The following is a 14,845-nucleotide window of genomic DNA, read 5'->3' as shown; positions in this document are numbered from 1 at the left end:
TCTCAATGTGTCAAAACTTGGTAACCTAGTTTTCAAGGTTGGAGCATAATCAACTGTCAATTTTGGACATGTGTGTTTAAGATGTTTCTTGGGCAGGAAATTCTCAAAATGGCCAATGATGTGTCTTTTACTGCATCTGCTATGAGATTGGATGCTTTCAGAAGGATTTGTTTTGACTTGATCATCTGATTCTAGTCTCTGGAGGATGTGAATGCATCTGCATTTATCTTTTCAAGGCAGGGAAAACAAAACCAAACCTATCATATAGAAGTTAAAGAAATAGGTATAAAAAGTGAACAAAAATGTTGTCTTCATTATCTTCTGCTGATACGTTTGCCTTCTCTTATCCATTACTTGAATCTTTGTCATTGAAGTTGGAAGGTTGCTGAGAGCTTGTCACTCATATTCATTTGTCTCCTCTGCCCTTGGCATAAGGTCCCGGCTCACATTTTTTCCTGGGCACCTCAAAGCTATTCTGCTTGTAAATTAATCTTGATATTCTTCTCTAGGTTGTTTCCTTATTCTTTAAAATTGCAAATTAAAATAAAGCTGATTTTCTATCCCAATTGATTCTTTGACTATGGAACACTGATTTCAAAACAGAGGTCTGAGCTCTGGAGAGTGTCTTCAGTCATTTCCATTAATTTCAAGATGGTAACAGAAACTATACATTGTTCCATGAGACCAAATTATTTGCCTGTAAACACTTTGCTTGAACTGTCTGTGCCACACTGGTTTCCTCATCTTGATCATTATCTGTGATGGGCAATTACACATGTCATTGATTCATTAAAAAATTTAAAAATCAATTATTACTTTATTAATTCATGTGTTTTGGTAGACTAAATTTTGCAAAACATCAAGTCCCTGAGGAGAAAGGTAATCAAAGGGACATATGGCAATGATAATAGCCTCAAAATTACACCTGGATTAATTTATTCTTTATTTTTCTACATTAGTACTTGAATATTTTGATTATTCCAATTTCTTAACAACTTTTATTTACCAAAGTAATTATAATGCTTTTTGAAATTCAGATATCTAGATTTTGTATTCTTTTGTTTGGAGTTGGTGAAAGTACTGGATAATTTTAAACACATGCAGAATAAGTATATATTTTCACAAGTTTGTTTTTATACAGAAAGTTTCGGAAGTCATGAGGAAAGGTGGACCACACAAAATACCATTTAGGATTCTGCATTGCTCTTTTAAGTACTGTTGTCCAAGTGTGTTTACCTATAGATTTTGACAGTGTTTCATCTCTCACTGTAGAACTCCTGTTGAATGTAAAAAGAAAAATTGATGAACCCCAAGGGATATATATCCTGAAGTAGAAGTTCAGGAATCTCCTACATGATTTCACATTTCATCCAGCAAAATAAGATATCATAAAGTATAGAAATTTAGGAGTTTGATGGAGGAATTTTGAAGACTTTCTAGGAAATCAAATATTTGGTGAGACAAGTGGAGAATACAGTTAAGAATACAGTTAGTACATTAGATGAATCTTGAGAGTAGATTAAAAATGAAAATTAGAAAAGATTGTTTTAAGAAGAGTATAATTGATAAGATATATATATATATTCTCTCAATCAGGTGGATTTTAGTTTGGAAGTATTGCTTGAAGCCAATCTCTTGTCCAGTGGCTGGATTTGAGTTCTGAATTATGAGTATATAAACCTTGGTCTGATAGGCATTACTCTCTCTCCCTCTAGATATATTATATATATCAAAATGAAAATTAATTTGATGTTTTTCAAATTATATAGTGATTCAAATGATAAAAATAATTCAAATTTAAAATGTTTTAATTATTAAAAATTAGAAGTTTATACAATATAAGAAAGTAAAAATCTATAGTCCTGTTGCCCTCAGAAAATCATGTGGTTATCCTTTTATGTGTATTTAATCATATTCATATAACATATGGAATTTTACATAGATGAGATTGTCTCTCATATAATGGTTTTATCACAAATGCCCCCCTTTTTTTCTTAATTACTTTTTCTTCTTTGCTCTTCTCATCCAGTATTCTCTCTCCTCCCTAGTAACAATCTTCTCAATACTCTTTTCTATATTTCTCTGCACATATGGAAACATATACAAACAGTTGCATAACATTCCATGGTATTGATATGCCGTAAAATTTACAGCCACCCATGTATATTGATGGGCGTTCATTTTGTTTCCAGCTTTTTGACACAACATCAGTGCTGCAATAGTATGATGCTTTTAATTCTGTGAAACAGATTCCCAGCAGTGGGATTGTTGGATTCAATGAATATGTGTTTTTTTAAATTATAATGTACTTAAGGATCAAAATATTCATTTAAATTATTTGTGAAATGTTTTGTGGGCCATGGCAATGACTTTATAAGCTTATTTGGTTGGGATGGATTGAAACCTAGATGAGTGCTAATTATTTACTTATTTTTTGACATGGTAACAAATGGAGAATCACTTGCATCTTCATCTAAAACAAGATGTCTGATAAAATATCTAGGATCAGAATTATTGTAAACATGGATTGCTCTCAGTATAGGATAAAGTAAAGTTGACTTTACTTGATATGTATGGGAAAAATAAGTCAATAAAATGAGCCAGATGGGCCTTTTAAAAATGGAGAAAAGAATCTAGTCCAGAGAGAGAAGGGACATGCTAATAACTGAGAGAAATGCTTGAAGTTGATAATGATTCTAAAATTGCTGATCTACTTAACTCATTTGAAAAATCTGCCTTTAATAAGGAAAAATGAAGAAAATGAATTTGGACAATTAGGAAGTAATGAAGAGCTTTCTAAAATAGCTATTGATTAAAGGAATCAAAGGGAATACTTTGAAGATTTGAACACATGCAAATCAAGCTAGATGGCTAGTGGTTAAATTTTCTCTTTTTTAATTCTATGGATCCAGGCAAAACAACTTGGAGCTTCATTAACTGATTAATATCACACACAGAGTCACTCCTTTTATTCCTCATCACTTATTCCATCTTCCCTTTCCATGGTCAGAGGTCAAGTTAAATTATAATGTGCCTAATAGTGAGATGCTCAGAGATCTTCTTATTTCTTTCATTTATATATTCATTCATTCATTCTTCTAGCCAGTCTTTCAGTTAGTAGATATTAATGTCTCACGCCTAGTCTGTGTGCTAAGTGCTGCAGATTCCAAAACAAATGTGGTATCCTTAGTGTGATGGGAAGTAGAGACCAGGAAATCAGTGATTCTAATATAGCTTGTGAATGCTATGACAGAGGATAGTTCTCTCCTAAAGAAAACAAGAGAGGGTTGCTCAAGGTAATGCTCAGAAATAAAGGAAGTTTTATGAAAAGATTTGAAAACACAAAGTACAACTTATTCTTAAAGAGGGACAGAACAATAATATGAAATTTTGCATAGGAGATAGAATATTTCCCAGATATATTAAAAACAGAGCAAGCTCAAGGGATAATAATAATAATAAAAGTAGTTCTCTTGGCTTCAAGAAGAGCTGCACATGGGACATAGCAAAAACAGCTTTTCTTATGTCCAGGGCAGCAGTTCCTTAGCTTTTCTCTGTCCAGTCAAACTAGCTTTTCCAGAACCTCATACAGAGGTGGTTGCTGATTCTTCAAGGACTTTGCCTTCCCGAAAACCAATCCCTGAGCAGGCAGTCCTTTAGGCAGAGTTTCTTGAACATACAACTCTACTGTTGGTACTTTATTCCTATACCAGAGTCCCCAGGCCTCTCATTTTCTTCGAAGTGTGATGTTTAGGCACTTTAAAAATAGAATGTTGCTGGAATGCTGTCTGTTGACATGGAAAACCAAGGAGTTCTGGGCTGAAGGTTGGGTCTCACCAGTGACCATTTGCAATATCTCGGAGAAGACATTTTATAGCCCTACAGCTCATTGTCATCATTTGTAAAATAATGAGCTCTAATTTTCCTGTGCACCTTCCGTGTGCCAAGCACAGTTCTAAACAATTTGTATGGATCAAATTATTAATCCTTATAACAAGTCTATGAACACTCTTGTTTGTCCATATTTGTACCCAACTGAAGCATACAAACCTGTCCGAGGTCAAACAGCTGGGAAGGAGGGCACCTGGAATCCATGTTCTAGTCCTGTTACCTTTAAGTCATGGTCCCTTTGTGATACTTGGCATAATCATGTCTCTGCCAGGTTGTTATTTGTGGTTCACATGAGATAATGCGTGTGATCTGTAAGTTGGCAGGCATTATCCAGGCAATGCTTCTTATTTTATTGGAATATAATTGCTTTACAATGTTGTCTTAGTTTTTGGTGTATAGTGAAGTGACTCAGCCATATGCATATGTATATCCCCTCCTTCTTGGTCCTCCCTCCCACCCACCCCCCCATCCCCCCATCCCTATCCCTCTAGGTCATCACAGAGCACCAAGCTGAGCTTCCTGTGGTTTATAGCAGGTTTCCAAAGGGCTATCTGTTTTACAGACGGTAATGTATATATGTTTATCATAATCTCCCAATTTGTCCTGTTCTTTCCTTCCCCCTCTGCATCCACATGTCTTCTCCCTATGTCTGCATCTCTGTTCCTGTCTTGTTAATAGGTTCATCTGTATTATTTTTCTAGATTCCACATATATGTGTTAATATATGGTAATTAATGCATTACTTTTTTATATTGATTGTAGATTCCCTGAAAATCTGTAGGGGAAATGCAGTAAGTGAAGGGGAAAAGGCACCTGTGGTTGCTTTCCTTCCCATTCTGTGGGAAATCTGAGCAAACTTTGGGTGTTGGGTCACAGGTATGATTTTGCCAACCAGTGGGTTCCAATCATGGAGCCCAGTGAACTCTATGCTGGATATATCTCTTCTATGCAGATAGGAGATCAGAACAAAGAATCTCCTTAAAGTGGCTTGTCCCCACGAGCATTTTTAATTTGAGAAGTGGTGCCGGTTGAATTGTGTCACCCTAAATTTGTACGTTGAAATTCTCATCCCCAGTAGCTCATAATGTGACCTTATTTAAAAATATGATTGTTATAGGTTTAATTAGTTAAGATGTGATAGTATGATAGTAAGGTGGACCCCTAATCCAATATATACTGATTAAAAGGGGAAATTTGGACATACAGGTATGCACACAGAGAGAATACCATGGGAAGATGAGGGCAGAAATCAGGGTGAGGCATTAATAATCCAAAGAATGCCAAGGATTGCTAGCCAACCACAAGAAGCTAGAAGAGAGTCATGGAAAGGATTTTTCCACCCAGCACTCAAATAGAAGCAACCCTGCTGACACTTTGATCTCAGGCTTCCAGCCTCTAGAACTGAGAGACAATACATTTCTGTTGTTTAAACTGCTCAGTTTGTGGTACTTTGTTACAGCAGCCCTGGTGATCTAATCTAGAAAGTTTAGAAAACATTTTCCATCTCCACAGCTTCATTTCAGCGGTAGGCCTACTGAAACAATGAAAATGGGGAAAAAGTGGCAGGGGGTTTATAAAGAGCAAATCATGCTAAGAAAACTTGATGGCTTATTTTAATTGAATTATAAAATTAGTGGGGGAAGAAGATTTAATTGGGAAAAAATGCAAAATCATTAATTGAACATGCCTATTAATCTGCAGTCCTAAATGAGCATTATTAGGAGATAGTCTGAGATGAAACACAGGTTATATTATGGAGATAAATTAATAGGCATTCTTAACATGAGCTGACAGTGTAAAATTCAGTATTATTTTGTTCACTGCATAAAGATGCACTGAGTTAGAGCCTTAAACCCTCGGCAGGGTTCTAGCAAGTCCCTGTCAAGGCGATTGCATTCTGCTTTACATAGCTTGACAGAAGGATATGGCAGTATTGACAAGGATTGAGGCAAGTATAGGAAAGGGACAGCTAGACCGTTTATGAGGAAAGTAAAGCAATAACTGTTGACAACTTCCTGTGAGCATAATAAAGGGACATCTTATTAGGAATCCACGCAGAAGGTTTACTACCCTGACATTGATTTAAAAATAGAAGCTTTGACAGTGCTTTTACTAAAATAGCCTTCCAGGTATGCTTTGCATGGCCGAGTGTTAGCAACCAGAAGGTAGATGCATTTAAAAAAAAGACTCCATGAGAATTGCCTAATATTGCAAGAATGGCAGCCTTAGAAGGGGATGACCTAGCACTATCCAGGGTTATTTGATTCTATAGGATATCCTTAGTGATGGGCTAGAAAAATTTGAAGATGGATAGTAATGACTATAACAGCTAACACAGAAATCATGCTTTCTACATGGTAGGTGCTGTCCTCAATGCTTTATGCATGTCAGCTCATTAATTACTCACAACAATTTTCTAAGGTAGTTCCCGTTTTGCAATAGCACACTGAAAGTGAGGAGAAATTAACTTACTTGAGGTCATGTGTGTAATAAATGCTAGAGCTAGGGTGTGAACTCAAACAGTCTGGCTCCTGAGTCTGTCCTTTGAGTCACTATGTGATGTTTTTTTAAAATATAATAGATCTGTTGTTTATGAGAAATAATATTTATATCATTTCCCTGAAAGGGACATAAAGGATTTATACTTTATTTTTAGTGTTTAAACCTGTTCAGTATGCTGAGAAAACAATATTCCTGCAAGAAGTTTGAGCTAAATGACTTTTTTTCACTTAAAGTTTTGCTTGCTGTACATGTATTGAGGGATTTTTAGAACCTGTGTAAGAAATACATAGCTTTGCTATTGAAAGGCTGCATTCTCGTTACAGAGATAGGAAGACAAATCATTATAATGTGATGAAGGGTGTTCTCAGAAATACACTAAAAGAAATCCAGGGACTAAGTCATAGTGGGGAGCAGGACTTGGGGGGTTATGGCAAGTAAGATGTGTATTAACTCCATGTCACTCATTATTGCCCAGTGAATAGTTTGGGTTTCAACTCCTTGGATATGTAATGCCATTGAAGATTTTAAGATGGGCATTTTATGTGTAGATGTGTGTTTCAAAGATATAGCCATAATACAATGGAAAGAGGCTGAAAATCCAAATGAAAAGAAATGTTATGTCATTCAAATGGCCAAATCTTGCATGCACTCATTTGTCATTCTTTTTTGTTGCTTGCTGGGGCTTTCCTCATAGCTCAGTTGGTAAAGAATCCACCTGCAGTGCAGGAAACCCTGGTTTGATTCCTGTTTCTGGAAGATCCCCTGGAGAAGGGATAAGCTACCTCCTCCAGTGTTCTTGGGCTTCCCTTGTGGCTCAGCTAGTAAAGAATCCGCCTGCAATGCCGGAGGCCTGGGTACGATCCCTGGGTTGGGAATATCCCCTGGAGAAGGTAAAGGCTACCCACTCCAGTATTCTGGCCTGGAGAATTCCATGGGCTATACAGTCCATGGGGTTGCAAAGAGTTGGACACAACTGAGCGACTTTCACTTTCACTCACTTTCGTTGCTTGCTGCCAAAAGGTTTTGTTGCTGTTATTGTTTTTAAAATACCAGACTTCTCTTATTTTATCAGGTACATAATTTAAAATGTCCCTTTTAGTTTTTTGTTTATATAAAGTCCCATTTTTCTCTTAAGAATTTTGATAAGAGTAATTTGAAAGAGGAAATCCTGGATTAAAAAATACATGACAAAAAACAATACCGTTTGGTATTTCTTGAAATAGTATAACTTGAATTTTTGCTTGCTATTTGAATTTTAAGTATATGCCTGTGTGTGTGAAGGGTAAAATTTTACTCAAAGTTATTTATATCTGGGCAAAGTGAGCTGGGCATACACCAATGGCATCACCACCAGTGATGGCCATTGGGACAGGTCAGTTGGTCTAGACAGTGCAGCTTCATTTCTTAGTCATTTTTGAAACCATAAGTTCCTTAATCTACTGTAAAATGAATGGAATGGAATGGAACTTTTCACACTTCTCTTTTAGAATTTAGGATGGTCAGTGTTAGAAACTACCAGTATGATAGTCAAGCACAAAAATACCCTAGAGTGATTAGGGTGTTTTATGTTGAGAAAAGAAAAAATGAAATTTCTTTACAAGATTCTCTGCTCTCAGGCTAGTCCAGTAACACTGCCTGGATAGTAGGAGTGAGAGATGGAAGGAAGCATCTGGTGGGTCTGTTACCTCGGTGATGTTCACCAGACAGAATGGTCCTGGGGACCCAGTTAACCTGGTTGTGGGCGTTTTCGGGACTTATTTAAAGATACATTTCCTGAAAGAGGCAAAGTAGAAGACCGGAGGAAATATAGTCAGAAGTCAAATTCTATGTAAGATAAAAGGTAAAGAGTAGTGATAATCAAGAGAATTGAGAGACTAGATGACCCTGAAGCTACAAATTTAGCTGCACAGATTTGGCTCTTTTCTCAACCTGGAGCACCTCGTGCAGGTTCCTCTACTTCCTGGCCAAGCTAGTATAAAGCTGGGTGTGCGGGATGTAATGCCTTATGTTTTTCAAAATCTGCCTGCCAGTGCGGGAGACACAGGAGGCTTGAGTTCGATCCCTGGTGTGGGGCGGGAAGATCCTTTGGAGTAGGAAATGGCAACCTACTCTAGTAGTCTTGCTTGAAAAATTCTGTAGACAGAGGAGCCTGATGGGCTACAGTCCATGGGGTCACAAAGAATCAGACATGACTGAGTGACTAAGCACACACGCACATGTATTTTTTAAACCTGAATAATATGAATTTCTTAAATGAATATTTCTTAAATGAATATTTCTTAAAATTTATTCTCTGGATCACTATTTCCACTGGATTTTAAGAAGTGTTGTAGGAAATGAAGTTTTTATGTTTAATAAGTTTAGGAAATTCTATGTCAAATAACCTCATATTGTGTTCATTCTTGTAGGATTTTTAGAGCGTGTGTGTGTATGTGTGTGTGCGTGCACGTACGCATGCGCTCAGTTGTGTTCGACTCTTTGTGACCCCATAAACTGTAGCCCACCAGGCTTTTCTGTCCATGGAATTTTTCAGGCAAGAATACCGGAGTGGGTTGCCATTTCCTCTTTCAGGGGATCTTCCCGATCCAGGGATAGAACACACATCTCCTGTGTCTCCTGCATTGGCAAGTGAATTCTTTACCACTGCATCACCTGCCCTGTGCTGCGCTTGGTCACTTAGTCATGTCTGACTCTGCAACCCCAGGGCATCAGGATTTTAATGAACTGCCATCTTTTTATCCTGAAAAAGCAACTGGAACAACTATTTAAAATTTGGAGTCATCCTATGTCTTATTTTAATAGAAGAATTTATATATACATTTATATAGATGGGCTTCCCCCCTGACTTAGCAGTAAAGAATCTGCCTGCAATACAGGACACAGGAAATGCAGGATGGATCACAGCACAGGTGATGGAGTGGTAAAGAATTCATTTGCCAATGCAGGAGACATAGGAGACGTGGGTTCCATACCTGGGTCGGGAAGATCCCCTGGAAGAGGGTATGGCAACCCACTCCAGTATCCTTGCCTAGAAAATTCCGTGGACAAAGGAGCATGGCTGGCTACAGTCCCTGAGGTCGCAAAGAGTGGGACATGATGGTAGCTACTGAGCATGCATGCACTCACACATTATCAAAAATTGGAAATAAAAAGTTAAAAGCTATGTTTTCCAATCTACTCAACTGATAATAAAGTATTTATATAATAGTTAAGAAAATGTACATTTAACACAAGCTTTCCCATATGTTATCTCATTTAAGCCTCAAACTACTCTTTGAGGGAGTTCATATTATTCCCAAATTAGAATTGAGGTAACAGGAACTCAGGAGGCTTTGTTGAGGTGCCCTAATCACAGAGTGTTAGTAGCTGAGCCAGGTTTTTACCCAGATCTTTAACTCCAGTGTTTATGGTATTCTATATAGTTGCCTGAGGATAAGCAACTAAGCAAGACTTGCCATGAGTCTTTTTTTGTTTTTTGAACCATACTATGAGCTCTGCTGAATTAACAAATAGAGGAGGCAAAGTGGGGTTGGGAATTCTTTCTCATCTTTTTCCATCAGGCCCTCATGGAGTTTTCATGATTTATATATTAATATTTCTCTTTTCTTCCCTTCATCTGTCAGAATTTAGTTCCATTGTTTCTCCTAAAAACAACTTCAGACTCCTGTCTAACATGCAATCAGCCCTCCATATCTGTGGGTTTTGCATCCACAGGTACAGAGGGCCAATTGGACCAAGTCATTTTATAAGTAACTTAAGTACCCATGGATTTTGGTAACTTTGGTGGAGTCCTGGAACCAATGCCCAGTAGAGATATGACTAGAGTACCTTAACATAAGTGGTAACAGAATTCTGGAAGTCAGAAGGTAAGGTGATCTTGTTAGTTAGGGGAGCTTTGAAGAATACATCTATATGTATTGTGTCGGCTACTGTTCATGCTCTTTTCATTCTGAGGTGCAGAACTAACTTAGATCTTGGTGGCAATCTACTCCTTCAATATTGCCATCAAGTGAAAGAACTCCTGCAATGTTTGTTCTAAGCCATAATGCCAAGGCCTGGGTTTTTGACAAGCATCTAAAGGTCAGTTTTCATTTCAATCCCAAAGAAAGGCAATGCCAAAGAATACTCAGACTAACACAAAATCGCTCTCATCTCACACACTAGTAAAGTAATGCTTAAAATTCTCCAAGCCAGGCTTCAGCAATACATGAACTGTTATGAACTTCCAGATGTTCAAGCTGATTTTAGAAAAGGCAGAGGAACCAGAGATCAAATTGCCAATATCCACTGGGTCATTGAAAAAGCAAGAGAGTTCCAGAAAAACATCTACTTCTCCTTTATTAACTATGCCAAAGCCTTTGACTGTGTGGATCACAATAAACTGTGGAAAATTCTAAAAGAGATGGGCATATCAGACCACCTGACCTGCCTCTTGAGAAACCTGTATGCAGGTCAGGAAGCAACAGTTAGAACTGGACATGGAACAACAGACTGGTTCCAAATAGGAAAAGGAGTACGTCAAGGCTGTATACCGTCACCCTGCTTATTTAACTTATATGCAGAGTACATCATGAGCAACGCTGGGCTGGAAGAAGCACAAGCTGGAATCAAGATTGCCAGGAGAAATATCAATAACCTCAGATATGCAGATGACACCACCCTTATGGCAGAAAGTGAAGAAGAACTAAAGAGCCTCTTGATGAAAGTGAAAGAGGAGAGTGAAAAGTTGGCTTAAAGCTCAACATTCAGAAAACAAAGATCATGGCATCCGGTTCCATCACTTCATGGCAAATAGATGGGGAAACAGTGGAAACAGTGGCTGACTATTTTTCTGGGCTCCAAAATCACTGCAGATGGTGATTGCAGCCATGAAATTAAAGGACGCTTACTTATTGGAAAGAAAATTATGACCAATCTAGACAGCATATTAAAATGCAGAGACATTACTTTGCCAACAGAGGTCTGTCTAGTCAAGGCTATGGTTTTTCCAGTAGTATGTATGGATATGAGAGTTGGACACTAAAGAAAGCTGAGCACTGTATAATTGATGCTTTTGAACTGTGGTGTTGGAGAAGACTCTTGAGAGTCCCTTGGACCGTAAGGAGATCCAACCAGTCCATCCTAAAGGAGATCAGTCCTAGGTGTTCATTGGAAGGACTGATGCTGAAGTTGAAACTCCAATACTTTGGCTACTTCATGCGAAGAGTTGATGCACTGGAAAAGACCCTGGTGTGGGGAGGGATTGGGGGCAGGAGGAGAAGGGGATGACAGAGGATGAGATGGCTGGATGGCATCACTGACTCGATGGACATGGGTTTGAGTAAACTCTGGGAGTTGGTGATGGGCAGGGAAGCCTGGCATGCTGCAGTCCATGGGATGGCAAAGAGTCGGACACGACTGAGCAACTGAACTGAACTGACTGAACTGAATCTCTGTTGTATTACATACATCTATCTTGAACCTCAGAAAGCCCAAGGGCATAGTTATAATGAGTATATTTACCATTGAAATAAATGACCCAAATCAAAGGCTTATGAGAGAAGATGAGTAGTAAATGGTTTAACCTTATGCAGAAAGACTTCTGCCCTTTGACCTTAGCTTCTGAAAGGTCATCTCTAACCTCTTGTAATATCATTTTCTTATAGGAGCATTTCATTTCCCTGGGTGCCTTAGGTCACTGGGTTGTCTGACAATAGAACTATCCCTGAATATCACTGGAGGGCTGGACACATGTAGATAGTCTTAGGTTGCCACTGGAGAAAGACCACCCACATGATCTAGGGTAAGGGCTCTGGGTCACTTTTAGAGAGGCTGGAGACTGAAATCTAACAAGTGGGCAATTAGTAAGTAATTCAACAGGCCTATATGATGGACTCTTAATAAAAACTCTGGACATAGAGCTCAACTGGGCTTCCCTGACTGGCAGCCGTCCATGGGTATTGTTACCCACTGACGTTAGGAAGTTAATGCCTTCTAACTCTCTGTGGAGGGGATGATGGAAGGTCTACTTCTGATACTTCCTGCCTTCACCCTATGTACTTCTTTCCTTGGCTGATTTTAATACAGTAGCTTTTAGTGATTTCTGTGAGTCCTTCTAACAAATAACTGAATGTTGAGAGTGATTTCGTGAACCCTCTGAACTTGAAGTTGATGTCAGGAATGGGGATGATTCTTGTGGGGATTGCTCCCTCTAACTTCTCAGTTGGACTAAACTTTCTCAGAAGTGGAGTCTCTTCTCCCTTTTCTTCTCCTTCAAGAATGAAATGCGTTGAGTCTCTCCTCTTCCTAGCGTGTGAGGTGCACAGGGAAGATTATATAGCACTTGGTGGCTGCTCACTTGTGCAGCATGATATTGGATGAGGGTTTTCCTCATCACTGATGGAGAACAATAGTGTCTGGACTGCTTATGTGGGTTGGAAGTAATGGTTTAATCCATCCATTTATTGAATCAGATGGTAAACCACAGAAGGCAAGTGCAAAAATAACATTTTTATAATCTGTTAGTTCTGAACAACGCAGGAGACTGAGGGATGCGGAGGAGTAGGAGAATACAGTACAAGAGACCTGAAGTTTTAAGAACCTGCCAGCATTTTTAATGAACATTTGTTTAAGTCATTGTAATGGTTTAAAATGGCTTTAAAACTATCTGCTGAAGAATATTTAACAACTGGAGTTTAGTTATGTAACTTAAAAAAGAACTGTTTTTTTTTTTCATTCTGGCAGGAGATGATATGTTTTGTTCTGTTGTGAGTTCCAGTGACCCCTGCTTAGCTTTCATTTATCACAAATAATCTTCTCCAGGATACTGCAATTGCTACATTGTTGAGTTGCTTATATTACATCTAACCTTGGTGAAGGGTCAAAATAAATCTGTGAATTAAGTAAGAATACATTATAGCTGGCTGAAGAGCGTGTCAGGAATACCTGAAGAGAAAACAGAAACTATTTTTTCCCTACAGGCTGTGTACGACTTGATGTGACTCTTTTTCTGTCTGCTCAGAGTTTAATAGAGAAATCCTCTTCCTCATTTCAGCCCTAATGTGAGTAAGTGTCCATCACGGACAGAGCACTGTCCTAGAATAGGGAAAGCGCGTGGTTGCTGGGCTTGGCTTACTCACGTATATGGAGGAGGCGATTCTCAGAGCATCCTCACTAACCCAGAAATAAAAATACACAATGAGAAGCTCAAATGCCTTGACTACATAAATGTATAGTTGGCAGTGAGTTGGAGGAGGTCTGAATATCAGATAACCTCAACGGTAACCTCATTGTTCACTTAGAGCATTATCGATAAATACTGATGGCAGCTATAGAGGAAGCCATGTTATAGAAGAATACTGGAAGAGTGAGCAAGATGGAAATTAGACTTGAAAAGAAGCAAATCAAGGGACTTATATAGGAGGATATGGGAATTGACTAATATACTAATGTACTAATATATATTAGCATTAGTATAATATATACTATTATACTAATATATACTAATTTAGGGAATATATAATTGATGAGATGGTCAATACCAAATTAAGATTGATTATATTCTTTGCAGCCAAAGATGGAGAAGCTCTATACAGTCAGCAAAAACAAGACTGGGAGCTGACTGTGATTCAGATCATGAACTCCTTATTGCCAAATTCAGAGTTAAGTTGAAGAAAGTAGGGAAAACCACTAGACCATTCAGGTATGACCTAAATCAAATCCCTCATGATTATACAGTAGAAGTGACAAATAGATTCAAGGGTTTAGATTTGATAGACAGAGTGCCTGATGAACTATGGACAGACGTTTGTGACATTGTACAGGAGGCAGGAATCAAGACCATCCCCAAGAAAAAGAAATGCAAAAAGGCCAAATGGTTGTCTGAGGAGGCCTTATAAATAGCTGTGAAAAGAAGTGAAAGGCAAAGGAGAAAAGGAAAGAGATATCCAACTGAATGCAGAGTTCCAAAGAATAGCAAGGAGAGATAAGAGAGCTTTCCTCAGTGGTTGATACAAAGAAATAGAGGAAAATAATAGAATGGGAAAGATTAGAGATCTCTTCAAGAAAATTAGAGATACTAAGGGAATATTTCATGCAAGATGGGCACAATAAAGGACAGAAACTATATGGACCTAACAGAAACAGACAGTGTTAAGAAGAGGTGGCAAAAATACACAGAAGAACTACGAAAAAATATCTTCATGACCCAGATAACCACGATGGTGTAATCACTCCAGAATTCCTGGAATGCAAAGTCAAGTGGGCCTTAAGAAGCATCACTATAATTTCCAGTTGAGCTATTTCAAATCCTAAAAGATGATTCTGTAAAAGTGCTGCAGTCAATATGTCAGCAAATTTGGAAAACCCAGCAGTGGCCACAGGACTGGAAAAGGTCAGTTTTCATTCCCATTGCTAAGAAAGGCAATGCCAAAGAATGCTCAAACTACTGCACAATTGCACTTATCTCACATGC

General features: G+C 38.2%; 1 protein-coding gene across 1 annotated transcript in view; it reads left to right on the top strand.

Annotated features, from left to right (window-relative positions):
• The window catches only part of LOC122444958 (EGF-like and EMI domain-containing protein 1), a 627,705-nt gene that overhangs the window by 77,976 nt on the left and 534,884 nt on the right, over positions 1–14,845 (top strand). The gene's annotated exons all lie outside the window — the stretch shown is intronic.

This window comes from Cervus canadensis, chromosome 7, assembly GCF_019320065.1.
Source record: "Cervus canadensis isolate Bull #8, Minnesota chromosome 7, ASM1932006v1, whole genome shotgun sequence".
In the NCBI taxonomy this organism is placed as follows: Eukaryota; Metazoa; Chordata; class Mammalia; order Artiodactyla; family Cervidae; genus Cervus; species Cervus canadensis.
This window is presented reverse-complemented; position numbering and strand designations above follow the sequence as displayed.